At 45.9% G+C, this 21,889-nt stretch overlaps 1 protein-coding gene across 6 annotated transcripts in view; it reads right to left on the reverse strand.

Annotated features, from left to right (window-relative positions):
* HERC1 (HECT and RLD domain containing E3 ubiquitin protein ligase family member 1) overlaps nucleotides 1-21,889 on the reverse strand; it is a 2,088,313-nt gene that overhangs the window by 1,466,442 nt on the left and 599,982 nt on the right. The gene's annotated exons all lie outside the window — the stretch shown is intronic.

Consider the following 21,889-nt stretch of genomic DNA (forward strand, 5'->3'; position numbering starts at 1 on the left):
ATCCATTTGCCTCCTCTTGAAAAGAACTGTGGAGTTTTGGGACAATGCATTTACTATTGGTGGATACAACCAGGAGGGTCAGTGTGGAGGTTTTTGAGTGCATGAAGAAGATTCTTTCCTACAAGCCATGGTACACGTATGGTACAATAATATATAAATTGGTGTATGCGCAGTTCTGTCAAAAACTTGATGTGGGTAAATTGGCCATCAGGAAAAAGGCCCCCACCCCCAATCTTTTTGGAGTATGTAACTGAGATACAGTCTTCTGTTCTTAAGTTAGTGTAAGGCCAGGCTAGAGTGTAAAATGTAGTTCTAGGGAACAGATTTTAATTTGTGTTGCTTTAGCTCAACGCCTGTTCCGTTACAGTGATGTGCAAATCTAGGGCCTTTACAAAGGGGGACAATCCTATACTCTAAAATCCGTTTGCAGAGGGGGAGGATGTTTGGGTCGGTAAGGCATCTGCAGCTAGATAGTCTCTACCAGATAAGGCGTTACCGAAGATAAGTAACTTGTTCATCTGATAAAGACTTTTAGTAGCAGATTCCTTACCTTAGAATAGATATCCAAGCAATACCTCTCTGGAGGTGGGAAGGCGATACAGAATAAACTAAGAAGACATGTATGACCGAACGGGCATAGTGCCGGCGATACCAGACTTGAGTGTCCAGTCAGCAGTGATTCATAAATGTGCGCAAGGAAGCCCAAGTTGATATCCAGGACAGGGCCTCTGCAAGCTAACTCTGTGGTTATAGCCCTGGCTCTGGTAGATTGAGCTTGCAAGCCATCAGGGGTTTGCTTTTCAGCAAATGCGTAGCAGATTTTGATTCAGAGCACTATCCATCGTGAGATGGTCTGTTTCTGCACCACATTCCCTTTCTTTGCTCCAACGTACCTCACAAATAGATTTTTTTTTTAATACTTATTTATCATTTTTCAACAACAAAAGCAGGCAGGACTATACATGTAGCATTATGTTAATACATAGGAACATGACAGTCCAATTACATAGTAAAAAATACATTGTAAAACGTGTACAAGAAGACTTGACAACTTATCGATCACAAAAATTAATAAATCATCAGTGAGGAGTAGAACAGGGGTGTGTGGGGGGAGTGGACCCTAGTCAAAAGAGTCTTGGATGGTGAAACTAAAGAAGGGAGTGGTGGTGCGGGTATGAGGGGTTGGGTTTCGGGGGTCCGGCACCAGTGTTAACAAATAAGTAAGGAGAGGATGCCAGATATTTTTGGGTCTAGCTGAAGGGGGTTGTAATGCGGAATAAACTTTGCTTGTTAGATCACAATATGTCTTACTCTGGAGCCAGGCCACCCGAAAGAAGAGCAATCTCTCCCTAAGCTAATATTAAAGCAATAGTGGAGAACCTACAGAGGTTCTTATGGACGGATAATACATTACTCAGAAGTGCGAATAGTGGGGAAAGTCTAAGAACCAGTGAAGTCATGCAGGAGAGGATATCAAATACAGCCAGCCAATGTGTGACAAAAGCAGGGTGGTCCACATCAAATGTGAAAAGTCTGCCTCTGGAAATTGCCATTTGGGGCAGAGGGAAGATCTAGAGGGGTCGATTTAGGCAAGACCAGCAGGCGTGATTTAAGTTGTATGTAAAAATCAGAAATGAACAGTTTATGATGGTAATTGGGGAATATCCGCTTCATTTGTGAACAGCAGTAAGGCCAGTAATGATCAGAAAGGGAATGGCCGAGGTCTCGTTCCCCTTGCTGGCAAACCTTGTAATCGTGGGTGCGTTTAAGATCCATACTGGCATAGTAGAGCCTAGAGACCAAGTGTATCTCATCAGGTTCTGTTGTTAGCAGTGTAAGGGGAAAGAAGTCCTCAGGTGGGAGAGAATAAGAGGGGAAAAAGGAGCATAATGTCCTGTGTAATCAGCGAGAAATAAACTGATCCACGTATGTGACATCAGTAGTAGTGGTATCTGTGGCGTAGGATATCACAAGACCACCGAGGATAAGTCACCAAATGTGTGAAGATCGGGTCAAATCAGAGTGCGTTGTACAAGTTTTTCAAAGCGGTACAAAAGGGGGTGGTGATGAACGGAGCATCTGAACCTATTAAACACTCACACCCAGTCAACAGATCTGGGTTTGATCCATCACCGTTCTTTAGCCCACTCTGTCACCCCAGTTAAGACATGGCCATATGCAAATCAGTCTGACCCTGTGCCTCATGGGAACAGTCCAGCCCGAACTGCCAAGCCATGCCTTCCCTGGACCGGAAACAAGCTTCCTAGGACCGGTTTCTGGCATTACAGCCGTCTTTAGCCAAGCTTGCTTGAATCCAGTGGCAAAGTGAGCAAGGGACTCACGTCTGAGCATACCCTACCAAACTTATGGCGAACAAAGCGGTACAAAAGGGGATGGTGATGGACGGAGCATCTGAACCAATCAAACACTCACACCCAGTCAACAGATCTGGGTTTGATCCATCACCGTTCTTTAGCCCACTCTGTCACCCCAGTTCAGACATGGCCATATGGTACAAGTTTTTCAAGCGTAAGAGATAACCGGGGATTTTGGTAGAAGTAGAGTGTGTAGGGCCGAGCATATGGTAAGGTCTGTATATCCGAGGAATCAAGTTTTAGGCCCTGCGGTAATAAAGCAGTCAAGGGAGTTGGGTCAGCTAGATCCCACTCCAGCTTAGTGCAAGGTAGACCAGAAGGCATGTAAATTAAGCCTGAGCAACCAGAAAATGCATTCGAAAATCAAGGACAGCAAAGCTACCCCATTCATACGGAAAAGTAAGGATGTCCTAGGCGATCCGAGGTCTACGGCCGGCCCAAACCAGTTCCAACAGAAGACTGCGTAGAGAGGTAAAAAAAGGAGTTTGTCAAAGGAATTGGTACATTCTAAAAACAGATATAGGAGACGTGGGAGGACAATCATTTTGATTTTTAGGTCTCGCCAGCGCATGCGCTGCCCTGGCGAGACATTTAGTAACTGGGTTTCAAAACTTCTACCCAGAGGCATTTTCCGGCCACCAGCTTGCTGTTACTCGCACAAGCGCACGCGACGTGCACAGCTGCCATCTGGCTTTCTGCAATGGCTCATTAAGCCCCTCCCTTCTCCCACTCTCTTCTTGTCAGCTTCATTGCTTTCACTTTCGCGCGCGAATCCCCACCCCCTCCCACTCCCTCCTCGTCAACTTCATTGCTTTCACTTTCAAGGCTTATTGTATTTTTTAATATCTGTTTAATTTTGTTTCCTTCTGTATCGCTGAGTCCATGTGCTCTCCAGCTGCCTTGACATACTGTTTACCCAATTTGATGCATGTATGTTAGTGAGATGCTCCAAGACTAGTGAAGCTCACACTGCTGTTGTCTTTAGCCTTGTGCGTGAGTGTTGTGGCTGTGTGTATATATGTGCATAAGTTGTGGTCCTACTGTGACATATTGAAAGGTGGGTGTGGGAACATGTGCTGGAGAACTTCAAGAAACCAATGTACAGTAAGGGATTCGAAAAGGGAAAGCTAATCTGCAACCACAGAATTTCTGAGATGGAAAAAAGGAACACGTTACCTACCTTACGTAACGCCTTATCTGGTAGAGATTCTATCTATCCGCAGATTCCTTACTGTAGACTTATCCCCAGGAGTCAGACTGAATCTGGAACCATTTTCGGGAGCAGTACTCCACCGCACTAGTAGGTGGCTTAATTCGGCTCTGCGTGGCGTCATCGGCACAGTCCGGGCCGTAAGTGACGTGTGCTGTGCCTATATAGGTGCCACCAAAGCACGCTGACATCAGTTTCTTTTGTCGACTTTCCAAGCCAGGAGCGTGGAGCCATGAAGAACACTGATCACTGATGTGTGAAACTAGGGCCCTGAAAACTGTAACTAAAATTATGTTTGCACAGCGGGGAGAATGGGTTGGGTTGGTACAAATCTGCAGCTAGATAGTTTCTCCACCAGAGAAGGCGTTATTGAAGGTAAGCAACTTGTTCATCTGATAGAGACGGGTAACTAAAGATTTCTTACCTTACAATGGATACCCACGCAATGCCTCCTCGGAGGTAGCTCTACAAAGCCAATTTAAACCAGAAAGTCCTCAACGGGTGAAGTGCCTGACAGGTGTCTAGGACAGATTTTCCATGGGCTAACGCAGTGGTCGCAGCCTTAGCTCTGGCGGAATGAGCATGCAAACTCTCAGGGGGTTGTTTCTTGGCTAATGTATAGCAAATCTTGATGCAAAGCACTATCCATTTTGAGATAGTCAATTTCTGCACATCCTTCCCTTTTTTTTTAGCTCCTTTGTACTCCATTTAGAGTTTATTGTCCACCCAGAAAGGTTTTGTACGATCAAGGTAGCACAACAGTACTGTTTTTGGGTCCAGATGGCAAAGTCTCTTAACCTCTTTGGAGGGGGAGCAAAGAAGGTATGCAGGGTGATATTCTGGTACACATGGAAGGGAGTCACTAGCTTCGGAAGAAAGGAGGCAGGTGTCCAGAGGACCAGCTTGTGAGGGTAGAAGGAGCTGTAGGAAGGTTATGGTGAGAGTGCCTGGAATTTACTGACCTTCCACACCAGTGTTATGGCCACTAGAAAGGCAGTTTTGATGGTCAAAAGCCTAGAAGGGCAATTATGCAAAGGCGCAAAGGGTGCACTCATCAAGAAGGTTAGAACAAGATTTAAATCCCATTGTGGCATAATGATTGGCCTGGTGGGAAACGTGCTGTAAGCTTTTAAGAAACCTACCCACAACAAGTATCTTGAAAAAGAAGGTTGGTCCAGCAACAGAAAAAATTATGGTTAAGCTGAAGTTAACCTTTAACTCTGTCCAGGGCAGAGCCCTTCTGGGCAAACAATAGAGCAAATGGAAGAACTTTAGAGAGGTGCAGGAAGAGGATCGATGTTGTGAGAATCACAACATATCACAAGCTTATCCCAATAGAAGGATAGACTGCCAAAATAACATCACAGACTTTGGGTGGAAGGTCGAAAGCGGTAACCGCCCGCCGCTCAATCTCCATGCATGAAGATGAAGGGTGCGCAGCTTCAGGGGCAGAAACCTCCCCTGTTGCTGCAACAGAAGATCCTCTCAAAGAGGCATCAAGATCGGAGGACCAATGGTCATGCTCAACTGATTGCGATATCAGACTATCAGTGCCCAATCCGGAGCCACAAGAATAACTTGGGCCCAGTCGTTAATGAACTTTTTGAGAAATCTCAGCCAGAGTGGTATAGGTGGAAAGAGGTAGAGGAGGCCAGAGCTCCACTTGAGACAAAAAGAGTCTATAAGCGAGAGTCGCATTGGAAGCTCCAGCAAGCAAAACTGCTTGTTCTCGGTGGTGGCGGACAAATCTAACCAAGGATCTCCCCACTTTTGTTAGAGGCCTTGCACCACCTCTGGACGGAGACGCCACATGTCACTAGGCATCTTCAGCTGAGTTTGTCCTCCTTGGAATTCAGAGAGCCGGCCAGGTGTTGAACCAACCAAAAGAAAGCCCTGGTATTACAGCCATGTTCAGAGATGCAGAGCCCTTTGACAAAGAGACCCCAACCCCAATACACCCTTTTTCTTGCAGTGTACCATAAGGCGGGGTGTGGTCGATTAACACCTGTACCAGTCTTCCCCTGATCAAAGGCTCTCAAAGCCAAGCAAATCACCCGAAGCTCCCACAGGCTGATATGGAGGCCAGACTCCGCCGGAGACTAGATGGCCGTCCCATAAATGATGCATCTGTCACTACAGTCCACTCTGGTTGGGGAAGGGAGAGAGGTCTGCCACTGACCCAATTGCAGTTCGTTAGCCACCACTGCAGATCTTTCGTGGTTCCCTCTGAGATCTAGACTAAGTCGGACAGATTCCCCTGATGCTGTGCCTACAGGAACTTAAGGTCCCACTGCAGATCCGTCATATGCCAATGAGCATGTGCCACAAGCAGGATATAGAAGGCCATGAGGCTCAAGCGCTTTAGAGTCAGTCTCGCCAAAACATTGGGATCATAGCCTGAATGTCCTGGGGTTGGCCATCCTTCTAAGGCGTGATCTTCCCTTTGTGCTCACACGGGTTACTCATGACCCTCAGGGGGGATTTGTGGCTTTATGTGGGACGCTGGGTGGGAACCCTCTTAACCTGGTTTCCATCTACTCACCCTCATCGATGCTCAAATCGACTCTGGAATGCACCACCAACCTCCTCACCTCTCTGCCCATGGGCGCCACAATAGTCGGGGCGATTTTAATGCAGTTCCTAACCCCCACCTCCATACCTCTGGCCCACCATCCGCCTCCAGAATTACACACGCCAAACAGTTAACGGGCTGGGCGGACTCCCTAGGCCTGTGTGACGCTTGGGGAATCTGGCACCCTCAAAGCAGACAGTTTACTCACACATCAGCAGCACACCACACTCAGGCGCGTATTGATGCTATATTCGTCCCCTACACTGACTGCCAAATGATTAGAGACATCTGTATACTTCCTATGGGTATTTTCACTCACTAGAACTTCTCAGTATTGGGGACCCTCCCCCTCGGCGCGTCCAACGTGGCGGATGAACGCCTGGTTCCTCCAAGACAAGGAATATAAAAAGGTGGTTGGGATGCAAGTCCAGGAGTACTTCCTCACCAACACCGGTTTGGTTCCCTCCTCTGGCACCCTGTGGGAAGCAGGCAAAGCGTCCAACGTGGCGGATGGGCGCCTGGTTCCTCCAAGACAAGGAATTTAAAAAGGCGTTTGGGATGGAACTCCAGCAGTACTTCCTCACCAATACCGGTTCGGTTCCCTCCGCTGGCACCCTGTGGGAAGCAGGCAAAGCATCCAATGTGGCGGATACACGCCTGGTTCCTCCTAGACAAGGAATTTAAAAAGGTAGTTGGGATGGAACTCCAGCAGTACTTCCTCACCAACACCAGTTTGGTTCCCTCCTCTGGCACCCTGTGGGAAGCAGGCAAAGCCACCATCCGGGGGTTCACCAAGAGCCAACTTAAACATCAGCGACAAGCTCAGACACAACAAATTACACTCCAGGAGGCTCAAGCACTGCTCCTTGAGCAATCTCCGTCTGACGACTGTGGCGCCGTCCAAGAGTGGCAACTGACATGCCTCTGGGCCAAAATTAAACAACTCTCACTGGAAGCCGCCAAACTCCTTTGGAGATTTTCTATAGCCCGGGTGTACGGATGGGGTGACAAAAATGGGAAGATCCTCCACAGATTAGCTACAGACCCGAGGGCCAACCGCATTATTCCAGAGATAGAGGGCCTGGATGGTCTGACGCACACATCCCCTCTGGCAATGGCCCAAGCATTCGCCTCCTACTACTGTAGGCTCTACTCAGTGCAGAGCCCCGAAACTTCCCTCACTGTCTTGCTGGGCACAGGCAATGTCAGCCTCCCTCGCCTTAGCACTGCTGAGTCAGCCGACTTGGACCGTCCCATCACCCAGGAGTAAATTCACAAAGCAATATCACACACCTCCTCGGGCAAGACCCCATGTCCGGATGGGCTCCCACAAGAATTTTATGCTGCATAGCGGGAAACTCTTGTCCCGCACCTTGCAGATCTCTTTGAGGAGGCTCTAGAGAAAGGCTTCTTCCCACCTGAGACAGACTTAGCCACTATGGTCGTTTTCGCTAAAATACAACCCCCGTCACCCCTGTGTGCGGACTATCGCCCAATTTCTCTCATAAATACTGAGGTTAAACTATTCGCTACAATTCTTGCCCCGCGGATGAAGCCTCACCTGCCCAAACCGGTCCACCCTGACCAGTGTGGGTTTATGCTCATGCGGGGGACTAGACAATGTCTCCGTCGTCTCCATCTGGCCTTGGCATACCGCCATCTGCTCACTCCTTATTTGGCACTTCTTCTCGTCGATTTCAAGAAGGCCATTGATTTTGTCGACTGGCAATACCTGTATGACGTGCTGCGGGAGACGGGTTTCGGACCCCGCTTTCGCAATTTGGTGAAGGTTCTCTTCGCCTAACCCAGAGCACAGGTACTAGTTAGTTTCAAAGTTTCAAGTTTCAAAGTTTATTTATTTATGTTTTGGCTCTCGTAGAGGGCCACATAAAAGAAAAAAAGAAAACACTTATAACATGTTCAGGGATAACTACAAATTCAAACATAATATTCCATAAACATATGTTATACAAGTCCATGAATCATCCATTAACAAGAGTACCACAAGAGGCTGACACAAGTTAAATTAGATAACATATTAATAAATATCTAAAAATCCTTTAAAAAATTTAAAAATGTAGAAGCAGAACATTTCATTTAAGGGCGAGTATAAAGATTGTAGGAAGATATTTACATTGGAAATACCCAAGCGGATGCAAATTGGTTTTAGCCATTTAAGGCGCAAAGTGCGAAGTGCCGGACAAATCAACAAAACATGCATACGATCCTGTATACTTAGGTTACAAAAATTGCACATTTTAGATGTTCCATACCATTTGGATAGAAGTACATTTAATGGTAATAGGTCATGACGAATGAGGAACCACAACCTTCTAATGCCATGAGGTATATTCCATAATACGTAGGCTTGGGCTTTCTTGGCAACATATGAGTTAATAAGAAGATCACAACCCCCTTTTCTTTGTATTTCATTCTTATCTAATTGAAAGCCTAGTTCCCAAGATGCCTGTTTTAGCAGGATTTTTAGTTGCGCTCGAGAGAGCTGGAACAGAGTACTTTCATCTAGTTTCAGAAGAGTCACCGCTTTTCTGAAATTCTTTACAAGTTGTGAAAACTCTTTAAAGTTGCCTAATAATTCGCTTTTAAGTAGAGCTCTCATCGTCCCCGGTTCTGCTCTGGCAAGTGAGGCCACCCAACGTACCAGAGCACATAATCCCTGCACCCAACTGCTCCTTAGCCCAAACTCAAGTCTGCAAGCTGCCAAAGAGCAATTGGTGTTTAATGAAGCCAAGGATCTTAAGAGTTTCCCTTCAGTTTTGTGGCAGAAATCCCAGAGTTTTAACTCAACGAGTTCAATACCATAAAGAAGGGTAGCGGGGATCTTAGCCCTATAAACCTCAAGCATACAAGAGAAATGTCTTTTACCGGTTGCTACGTATAGTGAATTTATGCCTTTACCATGTGCGAGGGCTTTTCGAGAACAATGATCAATATGAGGCCTCTCGCTCAGGTTGGCCGCAATAATTTTTCCCAAGAAGGTGTAAGTTTTGACTACCTCCAACTTTTGACCGCCAATGGTCCACCCAAAATTTTCCCAACGGCACAACTTTTTCCCCCCTAGGCACATGATTTTGCTTTTAGATATATTAATCTTCATAGAGTGGGAAACTGCAAAGGCATGGAGTGCTTGCAACCTATTTGCCAAACCTTTAGGTGTTAAGTCCAAAACAAGAATGTCGTCGGCATACATCAGGCAGGAAATGGAGGCCCCCCCTATCACTGGGGCAATGCCCTCACAGACAGATACGGCTGCAGGTAAATCCTGCGTATATAGGGAGAATAGCAGAGGCGCCAAAAGGCAACCCTGTTTCAGGCCGTTTAAGGAAGGGATACGGTCAGAGAGACCCCTTTCTCCCCCCTGCAACACCCTACACCAAGTATCCGTATGTAATATGCGAACAAGTTCTAACAAGTATGGGGGTACTCCAAGAGTTGATAATTTTCTCCACAGTGTTCTACGATCCACTCTATCGAACGCTGTGGAGAAATCGATAAAAGCTGCATACACAACTCCTCCTCTCACCTGCGTATACTTGTCCAATATCACATGAAGGGTGGTCAGATTGTCTAGAGTGCCGTGCTCCCTACGGAATCCCGTTTGTTCGCGTGGTAAAATATTATTCTCCTCCACCCAGTCCGAAAGTAGATTTAAAAGACACTTCGCAAAAATCTTACCGACTGAGTCGAGGAGAGCAATCAGACGATAATTGCCAGGGATATCCCTTGAGCCCTTCTTAAAGATAGGAACCAAGATACTACCCCTCCAGGATGCTGGAACCTTCTTCGAATCAAAACAGGATTTAAATAGAGGATAAAGTATTTTACTCCAGAGGGAGGGCTCCTGCTTCAGAACCGTCATGGGGAGTTCGTCCGGCCCCATTGCACCGGACGAGCGCATGTTCTTTATGGCCGCAACTATTGTTTCCTCTGATGGATACTTAATTTCTCCGTCGGTGAATACATCGGGGAGGCTAGTATCCACTAAAGTACCATACCCCCCATAAAGATCCCAAATATAGGCAGACCAAACATCTTCGGTAATAGGGATTGGGCAAGGAGTTAATCTATTGCCACATCCCATCCCGATTATGGACCAAAATTTGCGGATCTTACCATGCGCTACTGCTTCCCTTAGATTGATCCAAACTAAATCTTCCTTTTCCTTTTTTAATTTCGCTTTTAATCTAACTCTCTTTCTTTTTAACCTCAAAAGTTCTTTTCCCCGTTCCCCAGATCTGCATAAGAATTGGGCTCGGACTAATTTATTTATTTCTTTATTCAGTGTGCACAAGGCACTGGGCATGTATACCCGCTTCGGGGGACCTCTAACCTTTTTTACATCCAAGATGATGTTCCGCATAAAGATCTCAAAACTAGCAATTTCCGAGCCATACCAAGCATTCAAATCTGCTATGGTTTTACATAGAATAACATGCACCCCAGAAATTAAAGATGGATTCCAAAAACATCTACCAGAGGATGCATGAAAGGCTATATCTTTGCTATTAATCGCCCATGAAGCCGTACTAGGAGGTTTTAGGGAGATAGTCAGGAGTATTATATTATGATCACTCAATGTCGTGGGGACTATCATCAAATCCAGGATACGTGAAAACATATTAAAGTCCGAGATCGCATAATCAATTATAGAGGACTTACTGTGAGATTTATGCGTAAATTTTGCAGGTACGTCAGAGGGGAATCTCCCATTTAAGATAAGCCCCTCGACTGCAGAAAGTTCCTCCAACAGGATCTTCCCTCTTTTATTAGTTATTATTTTGTCAGGGAAAAGGGATTGAGGAATAAAATGCGCCTCTTCTTTGGCTTTATTTCTAAAAAGGTTCATACTAGAGTTAGATATTTTACAATTTAAGTCACCCACAAGTATAACTTCTGAAAAAGGTGATATTTTTTTAACCTGGCCAATATATTGAAAAACCTGCTTCAACACAGCGTTAAAACCCTCTTCCGGAGGGATATAAACATTAATAATTATAACAGACACCATCTTTGAGGGGGTAGGAAGATTAGCTATAGTTATGGCTTGGAAAAGGTTACTTGGGTCAGTGTACTGAGAGAATTTCCAATTCCATTTATTTGATAACATGCACGCAATACCCCCCTTAGCATGCCCTTTCTTAGAAGCAACCGCCGGGACCTCCAACACAAAATAATCCTTTCTAACATCAATTCTATTAATACACCAAGTTTCTTGAATGCAGATCACATTTGCACCCAACGAGAATAGAAACTCGAATTTCTCTGGACTACTGTGTATCCCGGCAGCGTTCCATGAGATGATTTTCAATTGATTGTTAAAGGTGCTGAAACAGTTTGGGGTTATCTGTGGATTTAGATGATAAAGCGTTATGCAACCAATTCCACCGATTAGAGTCCTCTATTTGCGAGGGCTTTTGAATCAGAGGAGGTGGATTCACCTGGGAAACCACGCGTTTTCCTTTTGCAACCCAAATCTTTATATCTTTAAATGGTGAAGTAGCCCCAGATTGTCTATCATCCTTTTGGGACATCCCATAGGCAACGTCTTTATAACCAAAATTCACTATAGGTACAACATCGATACCAGTGCGTTGGAAACTCTCTGCCTGTTGCAAAACCAAATTTACAATTATTTTAGAGTAAAATTTGACCCTTATACTAGTAACACTATTTCCCCCTAGCAGAGAGACTAACTCAATATCGCTTGTTTGAATGCGAAGTAACTTATCCATTTCACTAAAGCGTTTGAGTAGCCATGATCTATTTAATGGTAAGTCAACCTCAAATAGCGGAAAAAAGTCCAACACATAAGTGTCCACATAAGACGTGGCCTCTTTTCGTTCCAGAGTGGGAAGTAACGGTTCCCCTGTCCCAACTGTAAGAGTAAAAGGAGAGGCCAGTGGATTAAGTAGCTCAGATGTAGCTGGATTAGGACTCTTTAAGTTCGATTCAAAGGAAGATTTTAAGCCCAAGCCATCCTTTTGTGTTAAAACCTCCCTAATCATGAGTGGAGAGTTTCCAAGAGTCTCTGAGGCACGATAGGGAGGATTAGCTTCCGAAATCACCGTTGCGGTAGATGGAATAAGTTCAGTGGCTTTATCTTCCTTATCAGTTAGAATTATAGAGTCTTGAAAAATTATCCGCCTCTGTCTTTTCTTCTTATGCTTACGCACCAGTTTCCTTTTATTTCCTTTATGTTTTTTACAATTTCCATTTTTTTCCCTTCCTTCTTGATTGACCTCGGGAGTAGCTTTTTTATTTTCCGAGCAGAATATTGGAAAAAGTTCTTGTGGTACTTGACGGTCAGGGCTAGGCATAATTTCTTCCGATATCCCCAGATCCGCCTTCATGATACAGTTCGGTGCAGCAGTTACAGACAAACCCTTAGCAATGTTATCGTGTAGTGCAACTGGCACTGGTTCAGGGACCTTTATCTTGGAGTTTTCTGTATGCACCTCAGCTTCCCCCTTATTTAGTTTAGAACCCTGTGAGAAAAGGGGGGTATTCCTCATTTCCGGTGCTTTTTGCAATAGATTTTCCAAGATTTGAGTAACAGAGTCCAGAATACAGTCCGAGCTGCCTACAAATTTTCCCAGTAGGAACAAAATAGAGGCTAACAGATGTTCCAGTGCAATCAGGGATTCTGATAAAGGTTTATCTCCTGCCCCGACTGTAGGACAATTGCCGGATAAATTTAAAAATGGACTCCTGGAAGGACTTAATACATCAGACATACATTGGCTATTCGCAGACGGGGTACTACTATAAAGTAGCAGCCCGGACGGAGTCGCCCCTCCTAAAAGATTGTTAGCTTCCGGGGCAGACGGGCTGATCGGCTTCACATAGCGGCCACAAAGTTCAAGGTCAATAGAGAGAGGCGGTGAGGCTTGAGCCTCCATGCTGTTCAAGGGTGACTCCAAAAGTGGCATGGAATTATTCACTAGCGAATCATTCAGTGGGAGGGCAGGAAGAATATTAGCCTTGTCCTCCTCCGAATGCACAATGCAGAGGGTGTCCATACATGACACTTGTGGTGGCTCAGGAGGCACAGAAGGAACGTTGGTAACTACAATGTGAGTATCATTCGCTTGGATGTCTAGGGCAATGTTACATTTTACAACAGCCATTGAGGAATTTTCCACTGGTTTTTCCCACAGTTCAAAGAGCTGACATTGGCCCTTTAACAGCTGGTTATTCACAGACTTATTTCGCAAGGGATTTGATTTTGTTTTGGCGCATGATCTTCCTCCCACCATTCTCCCCGAGCGAAGTTTTTTTGTCATCTTTTACTGCAAGCTTCCCACTCCCCGGCTTTGCGAGATGGTGGTATTACAAATAGAATAATACGTAAAAGTTAATGAAAACGAAGTAAAATATAAAATTAACTCAATGCAGTCAGCATTCAGGTACTCTGGGTAACGGAAAGGTGCAGTCCCTCTCAACTAGAGAACGTACATCATCCGGACCGAATAAAAAACATATGGATGAAACAATTAAAATAACAGGGCCCAGCCCGGCCTACCTCGGCCACTGAGGGCCACAGAGGGCCCGCCCTTTGCCCGGGTTTAGCCCGGCGTCCCGCTCGCGTCCCGCGCGACGGGGGTGATGCGGTATTTGAGCGCCTCCAGGCGCGGTGATGACGCTGGTGACGCGGCGTGCGCCGCTTGGCCTCCTGGGAAATGTAGTTTCCCTCGACCGCACTCCTCTCGGCCACCTCGAACTCCCGGATGTCAGTGGAGTCGGGCAACGCGAGGCGGGAGGCGGGAGGGCAAGCAGCGGCAAATGAGGTCACTCCACAGGTCTCCAACTAATCTGGCCAGCAGCAGCGTTTCTCCGGAAAGCGTTCCGGGTACTAGTTAACAGAGTGCTGTCTGAGGCGTTCCCCATTTGTAGAGGAACGAGACAAGGTTGCCCCCTCTCACCCCTCCTCTTCAGCTTGGCAATGGAGCCCCTGGTGAGTCTGATTCGGTCGGAGGATAGCATTCAAGGATGGAAATGGTTCAACTCGGAAGCGGGCAAAATTGCCCCGTACGCAGAAGACGTCTTAATTTTCCTTGCTGCCCCAGCTGTATCTGGCCCTCATTGCCTCCGGATTTTACATTCGTTTGGGTAGAGCTCCGGCCTTCGACTTAATCCCAGTAAGTCAGTCCTGGTCCCTCTACATTTGATGAGGGATTGCTACAATTGGCGATCCATAATACCCCTTAGGCGGCAATCATTCAAATATTTGGAAATCTGGGTCGCCCTGCTCCCCGACCTCGCCTGGTCACTCAACATAACTCCACTAGGGAAAAAAGCGAAGGAGGACCTCTGCAAGTGGCAGTCACTCAACCTAAATCCTCTGGGGAGGGTCGCACTGTTAAAAATGATGATTCTCCCCAGATTTCTCTACGTGCTTCAAAACACCCTGTTCTGCTTCTCGCGGACTTGGTTTCGGGAGCGGGACCGCGCAGCCACCAAATTCCTCTGGGGGGGTCGGAGACCCCTCTTGGCTCTGGCCCGCTGCAGATCCCGCCCTTCGATGGGCGCATGGGGATGACTAATTTATATTTATATTACTTGGCGACCCGTCTCCTCACCTCACATAATTGGTTCAATGGGGATGGCCCGGCACAGCCGACAGGCTCGAACTAAGCGAGCTGGGATTACCCAGTATTCAGTCTGATGTATGGAAAACCCATACCTAATACACTACCAAGGGGACACGCACCGTGCTCCTGGCATGGCGGGCATTACTGTGCCACACCCAATGGACACAGAAGTTCACCGAGCACATGCCTCTCTGGCACGGTACATGGCCTAAGGAGGTCAGTGGGCTGACGGTATTTCGGTCTTGGGACCTTAATGGGATCACTCAGCTGGGAGATGTGTGGGTCAGCGGCCACGTACGCTCCTTCCAGGAGTTACAATACAGGTATTCCCTACAACCATCGCAAGTACCTACAGCTCTCCACTCGCACATATTGGATGGCACGGCGATACCGTATTACAGCCCACCCAAGGCACAGAATATGCAGGGGAACCTGGGGAAGGGGGGCATCTCCCGTACTTACCGTACACTAACCAACAATACCCCAAACGACACTAGACCGGCTCAGACACCAGTGGGAAGAATTGATGGGTCCAATGGAAGAGGAGGATTGGAGGGATGCACTGATGGCGCCTAAGATGGTTACTGCCTCGGCTAAAGCCTGCCTGATTCAATTATACTACCTGCATCCCGCCTACTTAACCCCTGCACGTCTTCATAGGGCTGGTATATATCCATATGCCTCCAGTACATGCTACGGCCAAGACCCGGCAGACTTCTTTCATATAGTCTGTGCATGTCTCCATCTGCCAAGATTATGGGGGGCATTGAGAAGGAACTCATGGAGGTCTTTGTGAGAAGTTGGCCTGATATGTGATGTCCACTATTCTAGTGGGCACCCTGTATCAGTCCAAACAACCCTTATGGTGATGGTTGTAAAGTCAACCTTATAGACCAGCTATCCTAGTGGTAGCATGGACAAAGCAGTCTTAGGCTAAAACTTCAGAGAGCATGTGAAGCCAGATGTTTTACCATATGTAACCCCTTGAATACCAAATGAAAGGTCACCACACAGGTTATATATAAAATATATATGTATTTATTAATAACACAACCCCTCTGAACTCTTTATGAGGTCAGAGGCCAAAGCACATAACAAGTTACTCAATTATCATACAATAAGTTGCACAAAATACAGTCGAGCCCTAGGGGCGTTGCAAACCATATACTAAAATAGTGGTATAAGGTCCACGTCACGAACAGGGAGGAGGCCTAGGGCCTAGGGAATCGCTGAGGCTACGCTGTACTACCAAAGGTTAGGAAGCAGAAGGCCCACGGGATGCGTGTGCAGTGTCTATACACACACGCGAGTTACCATAGGGATACAATGGGAACGTAAGAGTTAGAAACTAGTTGATTTAGGACACTTCCGGATGGACTAGGAGAAAGCTACTTAAAACTAGGACACTTGGATAGTCAATACCCACAGGAGCACCGGAGTACTCGCGTTACCTCACCCGCAGGAGCCGGGTGCATAGGTGTCAAGTTGTGTCGGGTTTCGTCGCTGAATCCTATGGAGACCTGTAAAAAGATGCTGCAGGCAACCAGGAGAGAAGTGTCCGGTTGGATCCAAGGGTGGATCGAGGATGAAGAGTACCTGAAAGCAGAGGAGACAGAGTCTGGGTTACTAGCCAGTGACCAGGAAGGAACCAGGCGATGTCGCGAAGCAATCAGGTGATGTCGTGAAGCTTGGGCAATGGGCAAGTGACCGGACAGACGCGTCGAGCACAAAAGTACTAGCAGGCCCACGCGGCACTCGGTGAGTGTGGGGGGCTGTGCATCGGTGCAAAAGGTGCTCGGGGCTGGGGCTTCTCAATCCCCAATGCACAACTTCGAGGGTGCCTCGGAAGCTGCACAAGTAGCAATGAGCAGGTTTTCCAAGATGTCCGGTCCCACGTCTCTCGTCGCCTCCACGGGTCTCAGCTTTGCTGTGGCTGTGGATCGGGGTCAAAGAAGTCTGGAAGTCCAGGTCTTGTCGGGCTCTGTACTCGGTCTCCAGCGGGAGCGTCGACAAAGCAAACCGCAGATCACTTGATGGGGCCTGTTTGCACAGGGTGGTCACTCCTTGACCACAAGGGAGATTCTTCAGTCTTCTAGTTGCAGTAGAATGTCGAAGGTCCAGAGTTTCGTTTCAAGTTTCAGTTCAGGATAAATCTAAAGTCTCTTGACTCAGCTCCTACCTTTATACCAATCAAAGGGGCTGGATTACCTGCTAGGTCCCTCCTATGGGTGGGACCAGGGAAGGGGGTGGTTACACCCCTTTCCCTTTGTCCAGTTTCACACCAGAGCTGGGGCTGGAGTGCCCCAGCAACTGGTTTCAACCGGACTATGCATAGAGCACCTTGTGTGCCCCAGGCAGTGTCTCATTTCATTCAGCCCTCCCTGCACCAACACACTAAGGCCTGTCTGGGGTGGTGCTAGCACCTCCCAAGGCAGGAAATCTATTGTCCAAGCTTCCCTCGCTGGAAGGACTCCCAGCAGCAGGAGGTCAGACTTGTGTCTGTGGCAGCAGCATCCATTTTGTGATGCTGAGGCTCTGGTTAACTTTAACCGGGATTAACAGGAACATGTCTTCTCCCTCTAGAAGGGTGGAATGCTACCCCCGTCGCCAGAACTGGCGAGGGGGTAGTATTCCAAAGCGTATGACACCTTACACAATATGTTTTGATAAAGCCAAACCAAAGTTAGCAATACCGCGAGGATTATAATGCACTTAAGGGTATATGGTATGGCTATATCATAGACCAGCTATAAGGAGATGGTTCCGAAAGGTGCAGACAGGCTCAGCTCATGCTAGAGCCTCATCTCACATAAAACCAAGCACTCTGCCTTCAGGATTGTTAAGGCCTGCCATAGGAGTGACTTATAGCTGCATATGTGTCTATATATAAGGTTAGATATAGGAATACTATATCTAAGCAAGGGGTGATTATACGACTTTGCCTCAGCTGAGTGATCAGCCAGTTGTGTCAATTTGGATGGCCAGTTAGGGGTGGCATAATTCATGCTGCAGCCCCTGGTAGGCCTTGGATTCATCTATGCCCTGGGTACCTATGGTACACTATACAGGGGCTCACAAGGTAACCCAATCCCAATCAGGTATGTACCTAAAGTACATGGTATGAATTTAAAGAGAGAACAGCTGGGCTGTGGGTCTGGTTAGCAGGCCCACAGCCACCTTAAAGTCGAAAACCAGTAAAGCAAAAAGCAAAAAGTGGGGTGACCATAGGAAAGCAGACCCTACTCTCCTACAGTCTTGAGGTGGGAGGTTCCCCATGATCCACAGCACATACTCCTGGGGATTACAGATGAGCTGGATGGATCCAGAAATGAAAAGCTGTGTTTCAACACGGCCATGGTTGTAGCCAATCAGGACATAGCCGCCAACTGGAAACATCCTACTTCACCTAGCCTCAGGAAATGGCGGGAGGGAGTGGAGTGGTGTGCTACACAGGAAAACCCTATGTATGAAGCACAGGGATGTCTGAAGAAATATCGCAGGGTGTGGGGCAAGTGGTGGGGTACTGTGGCTTAATTTTGTGTATCCTACTATATGGCTGTATCATGTAAGATTCTATGGAGTCACGAGGAACGAGATTCATCATTCAATCTAATGGGAATTATTGATCCTATTGTACTGTTCTGTATTGCTGATTTCTGTTATCACATCTAAAATCAATAAAATTGTTTATCAAAAAAGAATGTTCATGCAATCTTTTGGAAGAGTTAGACGTCCATATTGGATGACCTCAGGAGCTATGCTGCCAAATTCAATGATTGTATCGAGGGATAGAGAATTCTGCCCTGTTAGTTTATAGAGAATGTCTGATCTGAGGTGGAAGACCCTTATGGTGGATTATCGATAAGTGGAGTAGGTCTATGTACCACCACTGTCTCTGCCCGTCCGGAGCTATGAGGATCATTGTGGTGCTTGATCTCAGTTGCTATTGGATCACCCGTGGAATAAGTGGTATTGGCAGAAAAGCATAAACAAAATTGAGTTGACCAGTCTATCAAAAGGGCATTGCCCAGAGACTTTGGTTCGGGAGCCCTGGATGCGAAGTGTTGGCATTTTGAGTTTAGGGCGGAAGCAAAAAGATCTAAAGGTGAAGTGTCCCATTCTCGGACGATGGAGTCTATGACTTCATTGTTGAGAACCCACTCAGTTTTCTTTGATGAATCAGCTAAGGAAATTTGCTTTCACGTTTAAAACTCCTGAAATGTGAAAGGCTGTAATGGAGAGACCTCGAGCCAGACGCCAATGCAATAGAGTTTGAGCCTGGTAAGACAACTGCCTGGAACATGTTCCACCTTGTTTGCTGATATAAAACATCTTGGTGGTGTTGTCTGTCTAAATCATGATGCCCTGCGATTGCAGAGATGGAAGAAACGCTTTGAGGGCCACAAAAACTGCTTTCATTGCTACGAGATATATATGGTATTTCTTTTCTTTTTGGGACCAAAGACCATGAATAGATAGATCAAATTTGTGGGCACCCTATCCTGTTAATAATACATCTGTGATGACTGTCTGGGATGGAGTTGATTTTTGAAATGGAATTCTCATCAGTAGATTGCTCGAGTTGATCCACCACGATAGGGACTGGCGTCCAGTAGGTGTCAGGAGATTCCGATCTTCTCAAAGGCCTTTTCTCTGAGACCATTGATCTTCCAGATATGCCTGTGAAGGTCTGCTATACAGGTGAGCGATCAGTACAATATTAATGCAGGAAGCCATTCAATGTAGTAGCGACGTCACCATGCAGACCATCGGTTTGTTGTGCTGAAGAATTTGGGAATATTTTGTTTGAATTGAGAACACTCTCTCCGAAGGATAGACACTTTCTTTTGGAGTGCCCAGAGTAGCTCCTAAAAATTTGATGCAGTGAACTAGATATGCAATGGACTTCTGTGAATTGACCTGGAGACCTAGCTTTGCCAGAAGAGATGTTGTGACAGAGTAGTCTTCCTTTGCTTTGTGAAAAGACTCTGCTCTGGTGAGTCAGTCATCCAGGTAAGGAAATATAAAAACCACCTTTATTTCTCAGTTGGGCTGCGACAACTGCCAGGCATTTGGAAAAGGTGTGTGGCGCTGATTTTAAACCAAAGTGGAGCACTGTATATTAATAATAATGAGAGCCTACTCGAATTAGGAGAAGTTGTCTTCGACACAGTAGAATGGGAATATGAAAATATGCGTCCTTTAGATCTGCAGCACAGAGCCAATTGCTCTTTCTCAAATGTTGAAAAGTGTCATGCAGTGACAGTGTACTGAACTTCTCTTTCTTTATAGGTTTGTTGAGGAGCCTGAGGTCTACAATTGGCAGAAATTGACGTGGGTGATCTTGCTTTTTGATTAAGAAATATCTTGAATAGACTCCTTTGCCCCACTGATGGCGTGAGACTACCTCGATGGCTTTCTTGTGTAGTACGAGAGATGTTTCATGCTTGAGATCGTGCAAATAGCCCGGTAAGGTCTGTTGTGGTGAGGCTATTGGTGAAACGCAGATCGTAACCATTTTGAATAATGTTTAAGACCCATTTGTCTGCTGTGATCTTTGTCTACTCTTTCCAATGGGGCTCTACTGATGCCCCCAACTGAGTGGGCAACTGATGAGGGGGTATGTGATCCTCACTGCTTTGACTGAGGTGGTTTACCCTTGGCTTGCCAGAGTTTGTGTGGAAATGATCTTCGTCTTTGGTATCGGTTTTAAAAAGAACGCTGAGGTTGCCTTTGTTGTTGCGGGTATCGGACAGCCACCTAGGGGTTTGAAAGCTATGGTAGACACCTCTTTTGTCTTTAGGTTTGAATTGTATGAAGAATATTTTCTGTTCTTCCAAACCTACTGCCTTGAGCATTCCAGCTTCATTCTTCATACGCAGATCATTTCTATATAATCCTGTTGTCTTTGATCTGGTAGATCGGATATGAAAGATTTCATCCCTCCCAAAATCTCTATATGATATCTGCCCAGTAATGCTCCTAAATTAGTATTATGCAAATGTGTAGATGCAGTACCACACATCTTTCCAATAGCATTGATTCATTTACTGTCTTGAAAAGGTTGGTGTTAAATGATGCATAAATGATCATTTATGCATGTGCTAGGCTAGTTATAGCAAGATCATGGATATCAAAAGATGTTCCAGATGTTTTCGAGTGGTGGATTTTGATTAATGAAATAAATACTATGGAACTTTCGCTAGCAAGATATAGAGGTCCTAAGGCTTTGCAAAAGAAAGAAAAAATTTGGTTATATTTTTTTGAACTATGATATATTTGATTCAGAAGAAAACGAGGCCAGCCTCAACTTATGTATATTATTTGTAAAACTACATTTACTTTTATTTATCTCTTGTCAAGATATGTACTTGTTGGACCTCTGCTTTCATTGCTCCTTTTTCTCGCTGCTAAATTGTTTTTTCATTTTTGTATTGTAACCTCCTTTTGAGATATATATCACATGTGAACTTTGTTTTTTAGTTCTTCTTGCAATAATAAAAATATTAAAAAAAAAAAAAAAAAAAAAGAAAAGGTTGGTGTTGTGGTCTCTGGAGCAGAAGAGGGTTTCCTACGTACTGCAGTTACAATGACTGAATCCGGTTGGGGTGCTAGAGGGCGCGTGGCAAGATGGTTACGCCGTAGTGCAGCTTGCCGGCTGAATTCACAATCCGACAATAATCCTGCTCCCTAGGTGCCATCAAGAGCACAAAATCAAGAGGAAAGTGTGGCACGACAGTTGGGACAGATCTAGAGGTGTGTACTGCATGACAAGCTGGCTAAAGCCCCACAAATGGTTTGACACATACTGCTCAAGGGCCCACAGCGACCTGAAAAATGCATTAAAAACAAAGCCGAGGGATAACATATTAATTTCCAAATTAAGACGGGATTATAAACTGGCTATTAAGACAAGAAAAAATATAATTAAAAATAACGCCTGGAATGACTTACTTGACGTGGATGTTCTACGTAATAGTAGGAGATTCTGGGACATCCTAAATAATCAATTCTTCTCGGGGGAGGTTAATACAATGTCCGATTGTGTCATTACTGATGAGAAATGGGTTAACCATTTTAAAAATATATATGACAGCAATGACACTGTGGAAGAAAATGG

The sequence above is a fragment of the Lissotriton helveticus genome, chromosome 3_2, assembly GCF_964261635.1.
Source record: "Lissotriton helveticus chromosome 3_2, aLisHel1.1, whole genome shotgun sequence".
Lineage (NCBI taxonomy): Eukaryota > Metazoa > Chordata > Amphibia > Caudata > Salamandridae > Lissotriton > Lissotriton helveticus.